This window comes from Pseudophryne corroboree, chromosome 7 (genome assembly GCF_028390025.1).
Source record: "Pseudophryne corroboree isolate aPseCor3 chromosome 7, aPseCor3.hap2, whole genome shotgun sequence".
Taxonomy (NCBI): domain Eukaryota; kingdom Metazoa; phylum Chordata; class Amphibia; order Anura; family Myobatrachidae; genus Pseudophryne; species Pseudophryne corroboree.
Window position 1 is genome coordinate 433,503,730 of NC_086450.1, and position 15,069 is coordinate 433,518,798.

The 15,069-nt window shown below is 46.1% G+C and overlaps 1 protein-coding gene across 3 annotated transcripts in view; it reads right to left on the reverse strand.

Annotated features, from left to right (window-relative positions):
• Positions 1 to 15,069, reverse strand: part of LOC134945529 (somatostatin receptor type 5-like) — a 534,823-nt gene that overhangs the window by 433,723 nt on the left and 86,031 nt on the right. The gene's annotated exons all lie outside the window — the stretch shown is intronic.

The following is a 15,069-nucleotide window of genomic DNA, read 5'->3' on the forward strand; positions in this document are numbered from 1 at the left end:
CACTGGGGGGAGAGGCTATATTTGGCACGGGGGCATGTGAGTACCTGGCACCGTGGGGGAATATCTGGCACTGAGGACATATGTGGCACTGGGAGCACAGCCCTAGCAACAAGCACTACCCCCTAGCAATGAGCATGACACCCAGTGCATGAAACCCCTGGCAACGAGCATGACACCGAGTGCATGAAACACCTGGCAACGAGCATGACACCCTGAGCATGAAAACCCCTGGCACCGTGCATGGAACCAAGAGCATGAAACCCCTGGCAACGAGCAGGTAATTTAAAAGTAATTAGAAGCCTTAATGTAGGACTTAATGTGTAATGGGCATTACGGTGTGTGGCATAATGTATCACAGACATTGCGGTGTGTGTCAGAATGTGTCACAGGCATTACGGTGTGTGGCAAACTATATTACGGGCATTGTGGTATGTGGTATAATGTCTCAGGGGCATTGCAGTGTGGCATAGGGTATAACGGGCATTGCAGTATGTGTCACAGGCATTACGGTGTATGGTATACTAGATCACGGGCATTGTGGTATGTGGTATAATGTCTCAGGGTCATTGCAGTGTGTGGCATAATGTATAATGGGCATTGCGGTGTGTGGCATAATGTGTCAGGCATTACGGTGTCTGTATACTATATCACGGGCATTGTGGTATAATGTCTCAGGGTCATTGCAGTGTGGCATAATGTATAACGGGCATTGCAGTGTGTGTCATAATGTATCACGGACATTGCGGTGTGTGGTATACTATATCATGGGCATTGTGGTATGTGGTATAATGTCTCAGGTTCATTGCAGTGTGTGTCATAATGTATCACGGACATTGCGGTGTGTGTCATAATGTATCACGGACATTGCGGTGTGTGGTATACTATATCATGGGCATTGTGGTATGTGCTATAATGTATCAGGGGCATTGCAGTGTGTAGCATAATGTATAACGGGCATTGCGATTCCTGTCATAATGTGTCACAGACATTACGGTGTGTGGCATAATGTGTCGGGGGCATTACGGTGTGTGCATATTGTGTCATGTGCATTATTGTGTGTGGCATAATGTCTGAGGGCCTTTGCAGTATGTGGCATAATGTATACTGGGCATTACTATAAGGAGGAAAAATGACAAATAATGGAAGGGGCATGAATCAGGATTATTTTTCTTTCCTGTGGTGGCTAACGTCTGGGCGTGCAGGTTGCAAAACTGGGGTATAAGGTAGTCTATTCCTGCAATGCCACGCCTCTTTATGCGAAGCCGCGCCCATTTAAACAAAACCACGCCCCTTTTTGGCGCCGCGCGCCTTCGGCGCGCACATCTTTCTCCCTTTCCTAGTGCCAATTATGGTGGTGGGGGGGGGGGGGGCGCCGAAGAATTTTTTGGCTTGGGGGAGAAAAATTTCTAGTTACGCCACTGGTGGCTGGGATAGAGGGTCCGGGGGTGGCGTGGGTGGGGGAGCGGTCGGTTGCGGATGGCGGAGGGGCGGTTGCGGTGGAGCGGTGGATGGGGGAGGGCCACGTGCGGGTGTGCTGTGGGGTGGGGGTTGGGAGTCCGGAGCCACCACATGTGGGGAAGAGCCGCGTGCGGGTGTGCCGTGGGTGGGAGTCTGGAGCCACTGCGGGTGGGGGAGGGGCAGGTGCGGGGGTGCCATGGGAGGGAGGGACGGTTGCAGGGGTGGTGTGGGTAGGGGAGGGACGGGTGTGGGGGTGTTGTGGATGTGGTAGGGGGTCCTTTGGTGGCACGGGTGGGGGAGGGGCAGGTGTGGGGGTTCCCGCAGATAGGGGAGGTATGGTGTGCAGTGTATGTATGGTGTGTAGTAATGCAGTGTATGTATGCATGTATGTGTGTATGTATGCAATGTGTGCAGTGTATATGTATGTATGTATATATATATATATATATATATATATATATATACTATATGTAATTTGTGCAATGTATATAGTGCAGCAGTGCAGTGTATGCATGTGTGTATGTGTGTGTGTGTGTATATATATATATATATATATATATATGTGTGTAATGTGTGCAGTGTATGTATGTATGTACGTACGTATGTATGTATGTATGTATGTATATATGTAATATGTGCAGTTTATGTATGTATTAGAGATGAGCGGGTTCGGTTCCTCGAGATCCGAACCCCCCCGAACTTCACCCATTTTACACGGTTCCGAGGAAGCCTCGGATCTTCCCGCCTTGCTTGGTTAACCCGAGCGCGCCAGAACGTCATAATCCCGCTGTCGGATTCTCGCGAGATTCGTATTCTATATAAGGAGCCGCGCGTCGTCGCCATTTTCACTCGTGCATTGGAGATGATAGCGAGAGGACGTGGCTGCGTTCTCTCAGTTTCTGTGTTTAGTGTGCTGCAAATATCTGTGCTCAGTGTGCTGCAAATATCCGTGCTCAGTGTGCTGCAAATATCTACGTTCTCTGCCTGAAAAACGCTCCATATCTGTGCTGCATTGTAGTATATAGTAGGAGGACAGTGCAGAATTTTGCTGACCACCAGTATATATATAGCGGTTCCTGTATGAATGGTCGACCATGTTATGGTCGACAGTCATTAGGACGACCACTATTGGTCGACATGGACACATGGTCGACACATGAAAATGGTCGACACATGAAAGGTCGACATATGAAAAGGTCGACGTGAGTTTTTTAACTTTTTTGGGTGTCGTATTTTGCGTAGAGTGACTGGGAACCCCAATTAGTGCACCGCGTCCTCTCGCATGGCTCGCTTCGCTCGCCATGCATCGGGCATGGTGCCTTCGCTCCGCTACCGCTTCGCTCGGCACACTTTACCATTCCAATCGTAGTCCATGTGGATCGTAAAGTATGGTAAAAATTCCCCAATAGAAAAAAAAGTTGAAAAACTCATGTCGACCTTTTCATGTGTCGACCTTTCATGTGTCGACCATTTTCATATGTCGACCATGTGTCCATGTCGACCATGCCAATGTCGACCAATAGTGGTCGACCCAATGACTGTCGACCATAACATGGTCGACCATGTGAACGGATACCATATATAGCAGTACGGTACAGTAGTCCATTGCTCTACCTCTGTGTTGTCAAGTATACTATCCATCCATACCTGTGCTGCATTTTAGTTGTGCGCAGTATATAGTAGGAGGACAGTGCAGAATTTTGCTGACCACCAGTAAATATATAGCAGTACGGTACAGTAGTCCATTGCTCTACCTCTGTGTCGTCAAGTATACTATCCATCCATACCTGTGCTGCATTTTAGTTGTGCGCAGTATATAGTAGGAGGACAGTGCAGAATTTTGCTGACCACCAGTATATATATAGCAGTACGGTACAGTAGTCAAGTGCTCTACCTCTGTGTCGTCAAGTATACTATCCATCCATACCTGTGCTGCATTTTAGTTGTGCGCAGTATATAGTAGGAGGACAGTGCAGAATTTTGCTGACCACCAGTATATATATAGCAGTACGGTACAGTAGTCCATTGCTCTACCTCTGTGCCGTCAAGTATACTATCCATCCATACCTGTGCGGCATTGTAGTTGTGCGCAGTATATAGTAGGAGGACAGTGCAGAATGCTGCTGACCACCAATATATATATAGCAGTACGGTACAGTAGTCCATTGCTCTACCTCTGTGTCGTCAAGTATACTATCCATCCATACCTGTGCTGCATTTTAGTTGTGTGCAGTATATAGTAGGAGGACAGTGCAGAATTTTGCTAACCACCAGTATATATATAGTAGTACGGTACAGCAGTCCATTGCTCTACCTCTGTGTCATCAAGTATACTCATCCATCATCCATACCTGTGCTGCATTGTAGTTGTGCGCAGTACATAGTAGGAGGACAGTGCAGAATTTTGCTGACCACCAGTATATATAGCAGTACGATACAGTAGTCCATTGCTGTACCTCTGTGTCGTCAAGTATACTATCCATCCATACCTGTGCTGCATTTTAGTTGTGCGCAGTATATAGTAGGAGGACAGTGCAGAATTTTGCTGACCACCAGTATATATATAGCAGTACGGTACAGTAGTCCATTGCTCTACCTCTGTGCCGTCAAGTTTACTATCCATCCATACCTGTGCTGCATTGTAGTTGTGCGCAGTATATAGTAGGAGGACAGTGCAGAATGCTGCTGACCACCAGTATATATATAGCAGTACGGTACAGTAGTCCATTGCTCTACATCTGTGTCGTCAAGTATACTATCCATCCATACCTGTGCTGCATTTTAGTTTTGCTCAGTATATAGTAGGAGGACAGTGCAGAATTTTGCTGACCACCAGTATATATATAGTAGTACGGTACAGTAGTCCATTGCTCTACCTCTGTGTCGTCAAGTATACTATCCATCCATACCTGTGCTGCATTGTAGTTGTGCGCAGTATATAGTAGGAGGACAGTGCAGAATTTTGCTGACCACCAGTATATATACAGCAGTACGGTACAGTAGTCCATTGCTCTACCTCTGTGTCGTCAAGTATACTATCCATCCATACCTGTGCTGCATTTTAGTTGTGCGCAGTACATAGTAGGAGGACAGTGCAGAATTTTGCTGACCACCAGTATATATATAGCAGTACGGTACAGTAGTCAAGTGCTCTACCTCTGTGTCGTCAAGTATACTATCCATCCATACCTGTGCTGCATTTTAGTTGTGCGCAGTATATAGTAGGAGGACAGTGCAGAATTTTGCTGACCACCAGTATATATATAGCAGTACGGTACAGTAGTCCATTGCTCTACCTCTGTGCCGTCAAGTATACTATCCATCCATACCTGTGCGGCATTGTAGTTGTGCGCAGTATATAGTAGGAGGACAGTGCAGAATGCTGCTGACCACCAATATATATATAGCAGTACGGTACAGTAGTCCATTGCTCTACCTCTGTGTCGTCAAGTATACTATCCATCCATACCTGTGCTGCATTTTAGTTGTGTGCAGTATATAGTAGGAGGACAGTGCAGAATTTTGCTAACCACCAGTATATATATAGTAGTACGGTACAGCAGTCCATTGCTCTACCTCTGTGTCATCAAGTATACTCATCCATCATCCATACCTGTGCTGCATTGTAGTTGTGCGCAGTACATAGTAGGAGGACAGTGCAGAATTTTGCTGACCACCAGTATATATAGCAGTACGATACAGTAGTCCATTGCTGTACCTCTGTGTCGTCAAGTATACTATCCATCCATACCTGTGCTGCATTTTAGTTGTGCGCAGTATATAGTAGGAGGACAGTGCAGAATTTTGCTGACCACCAGTATATATATAGCAGTACGGTACAGTAGTCCATTGCTCTACCTCTGTGCCGTCAAGTTTACTATCCATCCATACCTGTGCTGCATTGTAGTTGTGCGCAGTATATAGTAGGAGGACAGTGCAGAATGCTGCTGACCACCAGTATATATATAGCAGTACGGTACAGTAGTCCATTGCTCTACATCTGTGTCGTCAAGTATACTATCCATCCATACCTGTGCTGCATTTTAGTTTTGCTCAGTATATAGTAGGAGGACAGTGCAGAATTTTGCTGACCACCAGTATATATATAGTAGTACGGTACAGTAGTCCATTGCTCTACCTCTGTGTCGTCAAGTATACTATCCATCCATACCTGTGCTGCATTGTAGTTGTGCGCAGTATATAGTAGGAGGACAGTGCAGAATTTTGCTGACCACCAGTATATATACAGCAGTACGGTACAGTAGTCCATTGCTCTACCTCTGTGTCGTCAAGTATACTATCCATCCATACCTGTGCTGCATTTTAGTTGTGCGCAGTACATAGTAGGAGGACAGTGCAGAATTTTGCTGACCACCAGTATATATATAGCAGTACGGTACAGTAGTCCATTGCTCTACCTCTGTGCCGTCAAGTTTACTATCCATCCATACCTGTGCTGCATTGTAGTTGTGCGCAGTATATAGTAGGAGGACAGTGCAAAATGCTGCTGACCACCAGTATATATATAGCAGTACGGTACAGTAGTCCATTGCTCTACCTCTGTGTCGTCAAGTATACTATCCATCCATACCTGTGCTGCATTTTAGTTTTGCTCAGTATATAGTAGGAGGACAGTGCAGAATTTTGCTGACCACCAGTATATATATAGTAGTACGGTACAGTAGTCCATTGCTCTACCTATGTGTCGTCAAGTATACTATCCATCCATACCTGTGCTGCATTGTAGTTGTGCGCAGTATATAGTAGGAGGACAGTGCAGAATTTTGCTGACCACCAGTATATATATAGTAGTACGGTACAGTAGTCCATTGCTCTACCTCTATGTCGTCAAGTATACTCATCCATCATCCATACCTGTGCTGCATTGTACTTGTGCGCAGTACATAGTAGGAGGACAGTGCAGAATTTTGCTGACCACCAGTATATATAGCAGTACGATACAGTAGTCCATTGCTGTACCTCTGTGTCGTCAAGTATACTATCCATCCATACCTGTGCTGCATTTTAGTTGTGCGCAGTATATAGTAGGAGGACAGTGCAGAATTTTGCTGACCACCAGTATATATATAGTAGTACGGTACAGTAGTCCATTGCTCTACCTTTGTGTCGTCAAGTATACTAACCATCCATACCTGTGCTGCATTTTAGTTGTGCGCAGTATATAGTAGGAGGACAGTGCAGAATTTTACTGACCACCAGTATATATGTAGCAGTACGGTACAGTAGTCCATTGCTCTACCTCTGTGCCGTCAAGTTTACTATCCATCCATACCTGTGCTGCATTGTAGTTGTGCGCAGTATATAGTAGGAGGACAGTGCAGAATGCTGCTGACCACCAGTATATATATAGCAGTACGGTACAGTAGTCCATTGCTCTACATCTGTGTCGTCAAGTATACTATCCATCCATACCTGTGCTGCATTTTAGTTTTGCTCAGTATATAGTAGGAGGACAGTGCAGAATTTTGCTGACCACCAGTATATATATAGTAGTACGGTACAGTAGTCCATTGCTCTACCTCTGTGTCGTCAAGTATACTATCCATCCATACCTGTGCTGCATTGTAGTTGTGCGCAGTATATAGTAGGAGGACAGTGCAGAATTTTGCTGACCACCAGTATATATATATTAGTACGGTACAGTAGTCCATTGCTCTACCTCTATGTCGTCAAGTATACTCATCCATCATCCATACCTGTGCTGCATTGTACTTGTGCGCAGTACATAGTAGGAGGACAGTGCAGAATTTTGCTGACCACCAGTATATATAGCAGTACGGTACAGTAGTCCATTGCTCTACCTCTGTGTCGTCAAGTATACTCATCCATCATCCATACCTTTGCTGCATTGTAGTTGTGCGCAGTATATAGTAGGAGGACAGTGCAGAATTTTGCTGACCACCAGTATATATACAGCAGTACGGTACAGTAGTCCATTGCTCTACCTCTGTGTCATCAAGTATACTATCCATCCATACCTGTGCTGCATTTTAGTTGTGCGCAGTACATAGTAGGAGGACAGTGCAGAATTTTGCTGACCACCAGTATATATATAGCAGTACGGTACAGTAGTCCATTGCTCTACCTCTGTGCCGTCAAGTTTACTATCCATCCATACCTGTGCTGCATTGTAGTTGTGCGCAGTATATAGTAGGAGGACAGTGCAGAATGCTGCTGACCACCAGTATATATATAGCAGTACGGTACAGTAGTCCATTGCTCTACATCTGTGTCGTCAAGTATACTATCCATCCATACCTGTGCTGCATTTTAGTTTTGCTCAGTATATAGTAGGAGGACAGTGCAGAATTTTGCTGACCACCAGTATATATATAGTAGTACGGTACAGTAGTCCATTGCTCTACCTCTGTGTCGTCAAGTATACTATCCATCCATACCTGTGCTGCATTGTAGTTGTGCGCAGTATATAGTAGGAGGACAGTGCAGAATTTTGCTGACCACCAGTATATATATAGTAGTACGGTACAGTAGTCCATTGCTCTACCTCTGTGTCGTCAAGTATACTCATCAATCATCCATACCTGTGCTGCATTGTACTTGTGCGCAGTACATAGTAGGAGGACAGTGCAGAATTTTGCTGACCACCAGTATATATAGCAGTACGATACAGTAGTCCATTGCTGTACCTCTGTGTCGTCAAGTATACTATCCATCCATACCTGTGCTGCATTTTAGTTGTGCGCAGTATATAGTAGGAGGACAGTGCAGAATTTTGCTGACCACCAGTATATTTATAGCAGTACAGTACAGTAGTCCATTGCTCTACCTCTGTGTCGTCAAGAATACTCATCCATCATCCATACCTTTGCTGCATTGTAGTTGTGCGCAGTATGTAGTAGGAGGACAGTGCAGAATTTTGCTGACCACCAGTATATATATAGCAGTATGGTACAGTAGTCCATTGCTGTACCTCTGTGTCGTCAAGTATACTCATCCATCATACATACCTGTGCTGCATTTTAGTTGTGCGCAGTATATAGTAGGATGACAGTGCAGAATTTTGCTGACCACCAGTATATATATAGCAGTACGGTACAGTAGTCCATTGCTCTACCTTTGTGTCGTCAAGTATACTAACCATCCATACCTGTGCTGCATTTTAGTTGTGCGCAGTATATAGTAGGAGGACAGTGCAGAATTTTACTGGCCACCAGTATATATGTAGCAGTACGGTACAGTAGTCCATTGCTCTACCTCTGTGTCGTCAAGTATACTATCCATCCATACCTGTGCTGCATTTTAGTTGTGCGCAGTATATAGTAGGAGGACAGTGCAGAATTTTGCTGACCACCAGTATATATATAGCAGTACGGTACAGTAGTCCATTGCTCTACCTCTGTGTCGTCAAGTATACTATCCATCCATACCTGTGCTGCATTTTAGTTGTGCGCAGTATATAGTAGGAGGACAGTGCAGAATTTTGCTGACCACCAGTATATATATAGCAGTACGGTACAGTAGTCCATTGCTCTACCTCTGTGTCGTCAAGTATACTCATCCATCATCCATACCTGTGCTGCATTGTAGTTGTGCGTAGTATGTAGTAGGAGGACAGTGCAGAATTTTGCTGACCACCAGTATATATATAGCAGTACGGTACAGTAGTCCATTGCTGTACCTCTGTGTCGTCAAGTATACTCATCCATCATACATACCTGTGCTGCATTTTAGTTGTGCGCAGTATATAGTAGGATGACAGTGCAGAATTTTGCTGACCACCAGTATATATATAGCAGTACGGTACAGTAGTCCATTGCTCTACCTATGTGTCGTCAAGTATAGTATCCATCCATACCTGTGCTGCATTTTAGTTGTGCGCAGTATATAGTAGGAGGACAGTGCAGAATTTTGCTGACCACCAGTATATATATATATATAGCAGTACGGTACAGTAGTCCATTGCTCTACCTCTGTGTCGTCAAGTATAGTATCCATCCATACCTGTGCTGCATTGTAGTTGTGTGCAGTATATAGTAGGAGGACAGTGCAGAATTTTGCTGACCACCAGTATATATATAGCAGTGCGGTACAGTAGTCCATTGCTCTACCTCTGTGTCGTCAAGTATAATATCCATCCATACCTGTGCTGCATTTTAGTTGTGCGCAGTATATAGTAGGAGGACAGTGCAGAATTTTGCTGACCACCAGTATATATATAGCAGTACGGTACAGTAGGCCATTGCTATTGATATATTACTGGCGTATAATTCCATACATTAAAAAATGGAGAACAAAAATGTGGAGGGTAAAATAGGGAAAGATCAAGATCCACTTCCACCTCGTGCTGAAGCTGCTGCCACTACTCATGGCCGAGACAATGAAATGCCATCAACGTCGTCTGCCAAGGCCGATGCCCAATGTCATAGTAGAGAGCATGTAAAATCCAAAAAACAAAAGTTCAGTAAAATGACCCAAAAATCTAAATTAAAAGCGTCTGATGAGAAGCTTAAACTTGCCAATATGCCATTTACGACACGGTGTGGCAAGGAACGGCTGAGGCCCTGGCCTATGTTCATGGCTAGTGGTTCAGATTCCGATGAGGATGAAAGCACTCATTCTCTCGCTAGAAAAATGAAAAGACTGAAGCTGGCAAAAGCACAGCAAAGAACTTTGCGTTCTTCTAAATCACAAATCCCCAAGGAGAGTTCAATTGTGTCGGTTGCGATGCCTGACCTTCCCAACACTGGACGGGAAGAGGTGGCGCCTTCCACCATTTGCACGCCCCCTGCAAGTGCTGGAAGGAGCACCCGCAGTCCAGTTCCTGATAGTCAAATTGAAGATGTCACTGTTGAAGTACACCAGGATGAGGATATGGGTGTTGCTGGCGCTGAGGAGGAAATTGACAAGGAGGATTCTGATGGTGAGGTGGTTTGTTTAAGTCAGGCACCCAGGGAGACACCTGTTGTCCGTGGGACTAATATGGCCATTGACATGCCTGGTCAAATTACCAAAAAAATCACCTCTTCGGTGTGGAATTATTTTAACAGAAATGCGGACAACAGGTGTCAAGCCATGTGTTGCCTTTGTCAAGCTGTAATAAGTAGGGGTAAGGACGTTAACCACCAAGGAACATCCTCCTTTATACGTCACCTGGAGTGCATTCATCAGAAGTCATTGACAAGTTCGAAAACTTTGGGTGACAGCGGAAGCAGTCCACTGACAACTAAATCCCTTCCTCTTGTAACCAAGCTCCTGCAAACCACACCGCCAACTCCCTCAGTGTCAATTTCCTCCTTAGACAGGAAAGCCAATAGTCCTGCAGGCCATGTCACTGGCAAGTCTGACGAGTCCTCTCCTGCCTGGTATTCCTCCGATGCATCCTTGAGTGTAATGCCTACTGCTGCTGGCGCTGCTGTTGTTGCTGCTGGGAGTCGATCGTCATCCCAGAGGGGAAGTCAGAAGACCACTTGTACTACTTCCAGTAAGCAATTGACTGTCCAACAGTCCTTTGCGAGTAAGATAAAATATCACAGCAGTCATCCTGCTGCAAAGCAGATAACTGAGGCCTTGGCTGCTGTGGTGGTGTTAAACGTGTGTCCGGTATCCACCGTTAATTCACAGGGAATTAGACAATTTATTGAGTTAGTGTGTCCCCGGTACCAAATACCATCTAGGTTACACTTCTCTAGGCAGGCGATACCGAGAATGTACACAGACCTCAGAAAAAGAGTCACCAGTGTCCTAAGAAATGCAGTTGTACCCAATGTCCACTTAACCACGGACATGTGGACAAGTGGAGCAGGGCAGACTCAGGACTATATGACTGTGACAGCCCACTGGGTAGATGTATTGCCTCCCGCAGCAAGAACAGCAGCGGTGGCACTAGTAGCAGCATCTCGCAAATGCCAACTCGTTCCTAGGCAGGCTACACTTTGTATCACCGCTTTTCATAAGAGGCACACAGCTGACAACCTCTTACGGCAACTGAGGAACATCATCGCAGAATGGCTTACCCCAATTGGACTCTCCTGGGGATTTGTGACATCGGATAACGCCACAAATATTGTGCGTGCATTACATGTGGGCAAATTCCAGCACGTCCCATGTTTTGCACATACATTGAATTTGGTGGTGCAGAATTTTTTAAAAAACAACAGGGGCATGCAAGAGATGCTGTCGGTGGCCCAAAGAATTGCGGGCCACTTTCGGCATTCAGCCACCGCGTGCCGAAGACTGGAGCACCAGCAAACACTCCTGAACTGCCCCGCCATCATCTGAAGCAAGAGGTGGTAACGAGGTGGAATTCAACCCTCTATATGCTTCAGGGGATGGAGGAGTCTTTCAGTCACAGTCGTGTGGCAGACCCTGTCGCTGAAATGATGGGTTTGTTAAAGTGTGCATGTCCTGTTTATACAACATAAGGGTGAGTGGGAGGGCCCAAGGACAATTCCATCTTGCACCTCTTTTTTCTTTAATTTATCTTTGCATCATGTGCTGTTTGGGGACTATTTTTTAAATCTGCCATCCTGTCTGACACTGCAGTGCCACTCCTAGATGGGCCAGGTGTTTGTGTCGGCCACTTGGGTCGCTTAGCTTAGCCATCCAGCGACCTTGGTGCACCTCTTTTTTCTTTGCATCATGTGCTGTTTGGGGACTATTTTTTGAAGTGCCATCCTGTCTGACACTGCAGTGCCACTCCTAGATGGGCCAGGTGTTTGTGTCGGCCACTTGGGTCGCTTAGCTTAGCCATCCAGCGACCTTGGTGCACCTCTTTTTTTCTTTGCATCATGTGCTGTTTGGGGACTATTTTATGAAGTGCCATCCTGTCTGACACTGCAGTGCCACTCCTAGATGGGCCAGGTGTTTGTGTCGGCCACTTGGGTCGCTTAGCTTAGCCATCCAGCGACCTTGGTGCACCTCTTTTTTTCTTTGCATCATGTGCTGTTTGGGGACTATTTTTTCAAGTGCCATCCTGTCTGACACTGCAGTGCCACTCCTAGATGGGCCAGGTGTTTGTGTCGGCCACTTGGGTCGCTTAGCTTAGCCATCCAGCGACCTTAATGCACCTCTTTTTTTCTTTGCATCATGTGCTGTTTGGGGACTATTTTTTGAAGTGCCATCCTGTCTGACACTGCAGTGCCACTCCTAGATGGGCCAGGTGTTTGTGTCGGCCACTTGGCTCGCTTAGCTTAGTCATCCAGCGACCTCGGTGCAAATTTTAGGACTAAAAATAGTATTGTGAGGTGTTCAGTGTTCAGAATAGACTGGAAATGAGTGGAAATTATGGTTATTGAGGTTAATAATACTATGGGATCAAAATGACCTCCAAATTCTATGATTTAAGCTGTTTTTGAGGGGTTTTTGAAAAAAAGCACCCGAATCCAAAACACACCCGAATCCGACAAAAAAATTTCAGGGAGGTTTTGCCAAAGCGCGTCCGAATCCAAAACACGGCCGTGGAACCGAATACAAAACCAAAACACAAAACCCGAAAAATTTCCGGTGCACATCACTAGTATGTATGTATATATGTAATGTGTGCAGTGTATGTATGACTCTCCCCCCACCGTTTGTATGTGAGCCGCGGTCTGAAAATGTGTAGCCGGCTACCAATCGTTATCTCCCCCTTAGTTATGCCGCTGTGGAGAGCGGTGATGGCTGCCCGCGGCAGCAGTGTTGCTACCCGCGGGCGAATTAGGGGAGTGTGTGGTCCGCGGCAGCAGTGACAGCTGTCCACGGGCTGAGGGCAGTGGTGACGGGCGGCCTTCGGCTAAGACGTGACCGCGTATTTCCGGGGAGCGGTGGGCGGCCAGCGGCGGCAGTGAGACTGACCACGACTGGGCACTGAGTGGCCTCAGCATGGTAGTCCCCGACGGCAGGGGAGGGGGAGATGGAGCCGGGGAGAGGGGGCGGGGGGAGAGAGGAGGAGGCGGGAGACAGAGCGGCCATACATACAGCGGCGGCTCTGACTGACTGAGGGGCGCCGTCCTCCTCCTCCTCCTATAGGCCTAGCTCTGTGACTCTGTGATTGTGACTCCACCCAGCGTTAGCCACACAGTCACAGAGTGACAGATCTGGGCAATTATATAGGAGATAGATGGGTACAGGATCTTGTTTGTTCAAATCCATTCCAAAAATCTGTTCTGTAATTAATAGCTGTCTGCCAAAGTCAGACCTAGAACTCTCTAGCTGTCTGCCTACAGTAAGTCAGATAAACTGTAGAATACATAGAATGTGTCGGCAGCAGTGGTGCAAGTAGAAATATTTTCTTATGTGTACTGAGTGACGAAACATGGACGTGGTCATGTGTTGTGATGGGGAGTGGCCACATGATGCTAGTGGGAGTGGCTACATGACACTAACGGCGTGGCCACATGACACAGCCCCTTTTTTGGGGATTCTGGAGGCAAGGCTAAAATTATATAGTAATGCCTCTAGTATAATGTACATATATAGTGATACCTCCAGTATAATAGAAATATATAGTAATGCCTGCAATTTAATAACAATATATAGCAATGCCTCCATTATAACAGAAAAATACAGCCACTGTCGCACTCCCAGTAACCCTGACAAAGTGGGAGGAGCAGTCATGCTGACAAGCACCATGGTCTTGTTGCTTTGTGGCACTTATAATTGTGGCAATAGCAAAGTGTGTGGCAGGTGGTACTGCGTACCCGCTGCCAAATTCTTATGGGTACTCCGTATCCGAGCGTACCCACCTACTTGCTAGAGATGTGCACTTGAAATTTTTCGGGTTTTGTGTTTTGGTTTTGGGTTCGGTTCCGCGGCCGTGTTTTGGGTTCGACCGCGTTTTGGCAAAACCTCACCGAATTTTTTTTGTCGGATTCGGGTGTGTTTTGGATTCGGGTGTTTTTTTCAGAAAAAACACTAAAAAACAGCTTAAATCATAGAATTTGGGGGTCATTTTGATCCCAAAGTATTATTAACCTCAAAAACCATAATTTCCACTCATTTTCAGTCTATTCTGAATACCTCACACCTCACAATATTATTTTTAGTCCTAAAATTTGCACCGAGGTCGCTGGATGACTAAGCTAAGCGACCCTAGTGGCCGACACAATAACCTGGCCCATCTAGGAGTGGCACTGCAGTGTCACGCAGGATGTCCCTTCCAAAAAACCCTCCCCAAACAGCACATGACGCAAAGAAGAAAAAAAGAGGCGCAATGAGGTAGCTGTGTGAGTAAGATAAGCGACCCTAGTGGCCGACACAAACACCGGGCCCATCTAGGAGTGGCACTGCAGTGTCACGCAGGATGTCCCTTCCAAAAAACCCTCCCCAAACAGCACATGACGCAAAGAAAAAAAGAGGCGCAATGAGGTAGCTGTGTGAGTAAGATAAGCGACCCTAGTGGCCGACACAAACACCGGGCCCATCTAGGAGTGGCACTGCAGTGTCACGCAGGATGTCCCTTCCAAAAAACCCTCCCCAAACAGCACATGACGCAAAGAAAAAAAGAGGCGCAATGAGGTAGCTGTGTGAGTAAGCTAAGCGACCCTAGTGGCCGACACAAACACCGGGCCCATCTAGGAGTGGCACTGCAGTGTCACGCAGGATGTCCCTTCCAAAAAACCCTCCCCAAACAGCACATGACGCAAAGAAAAA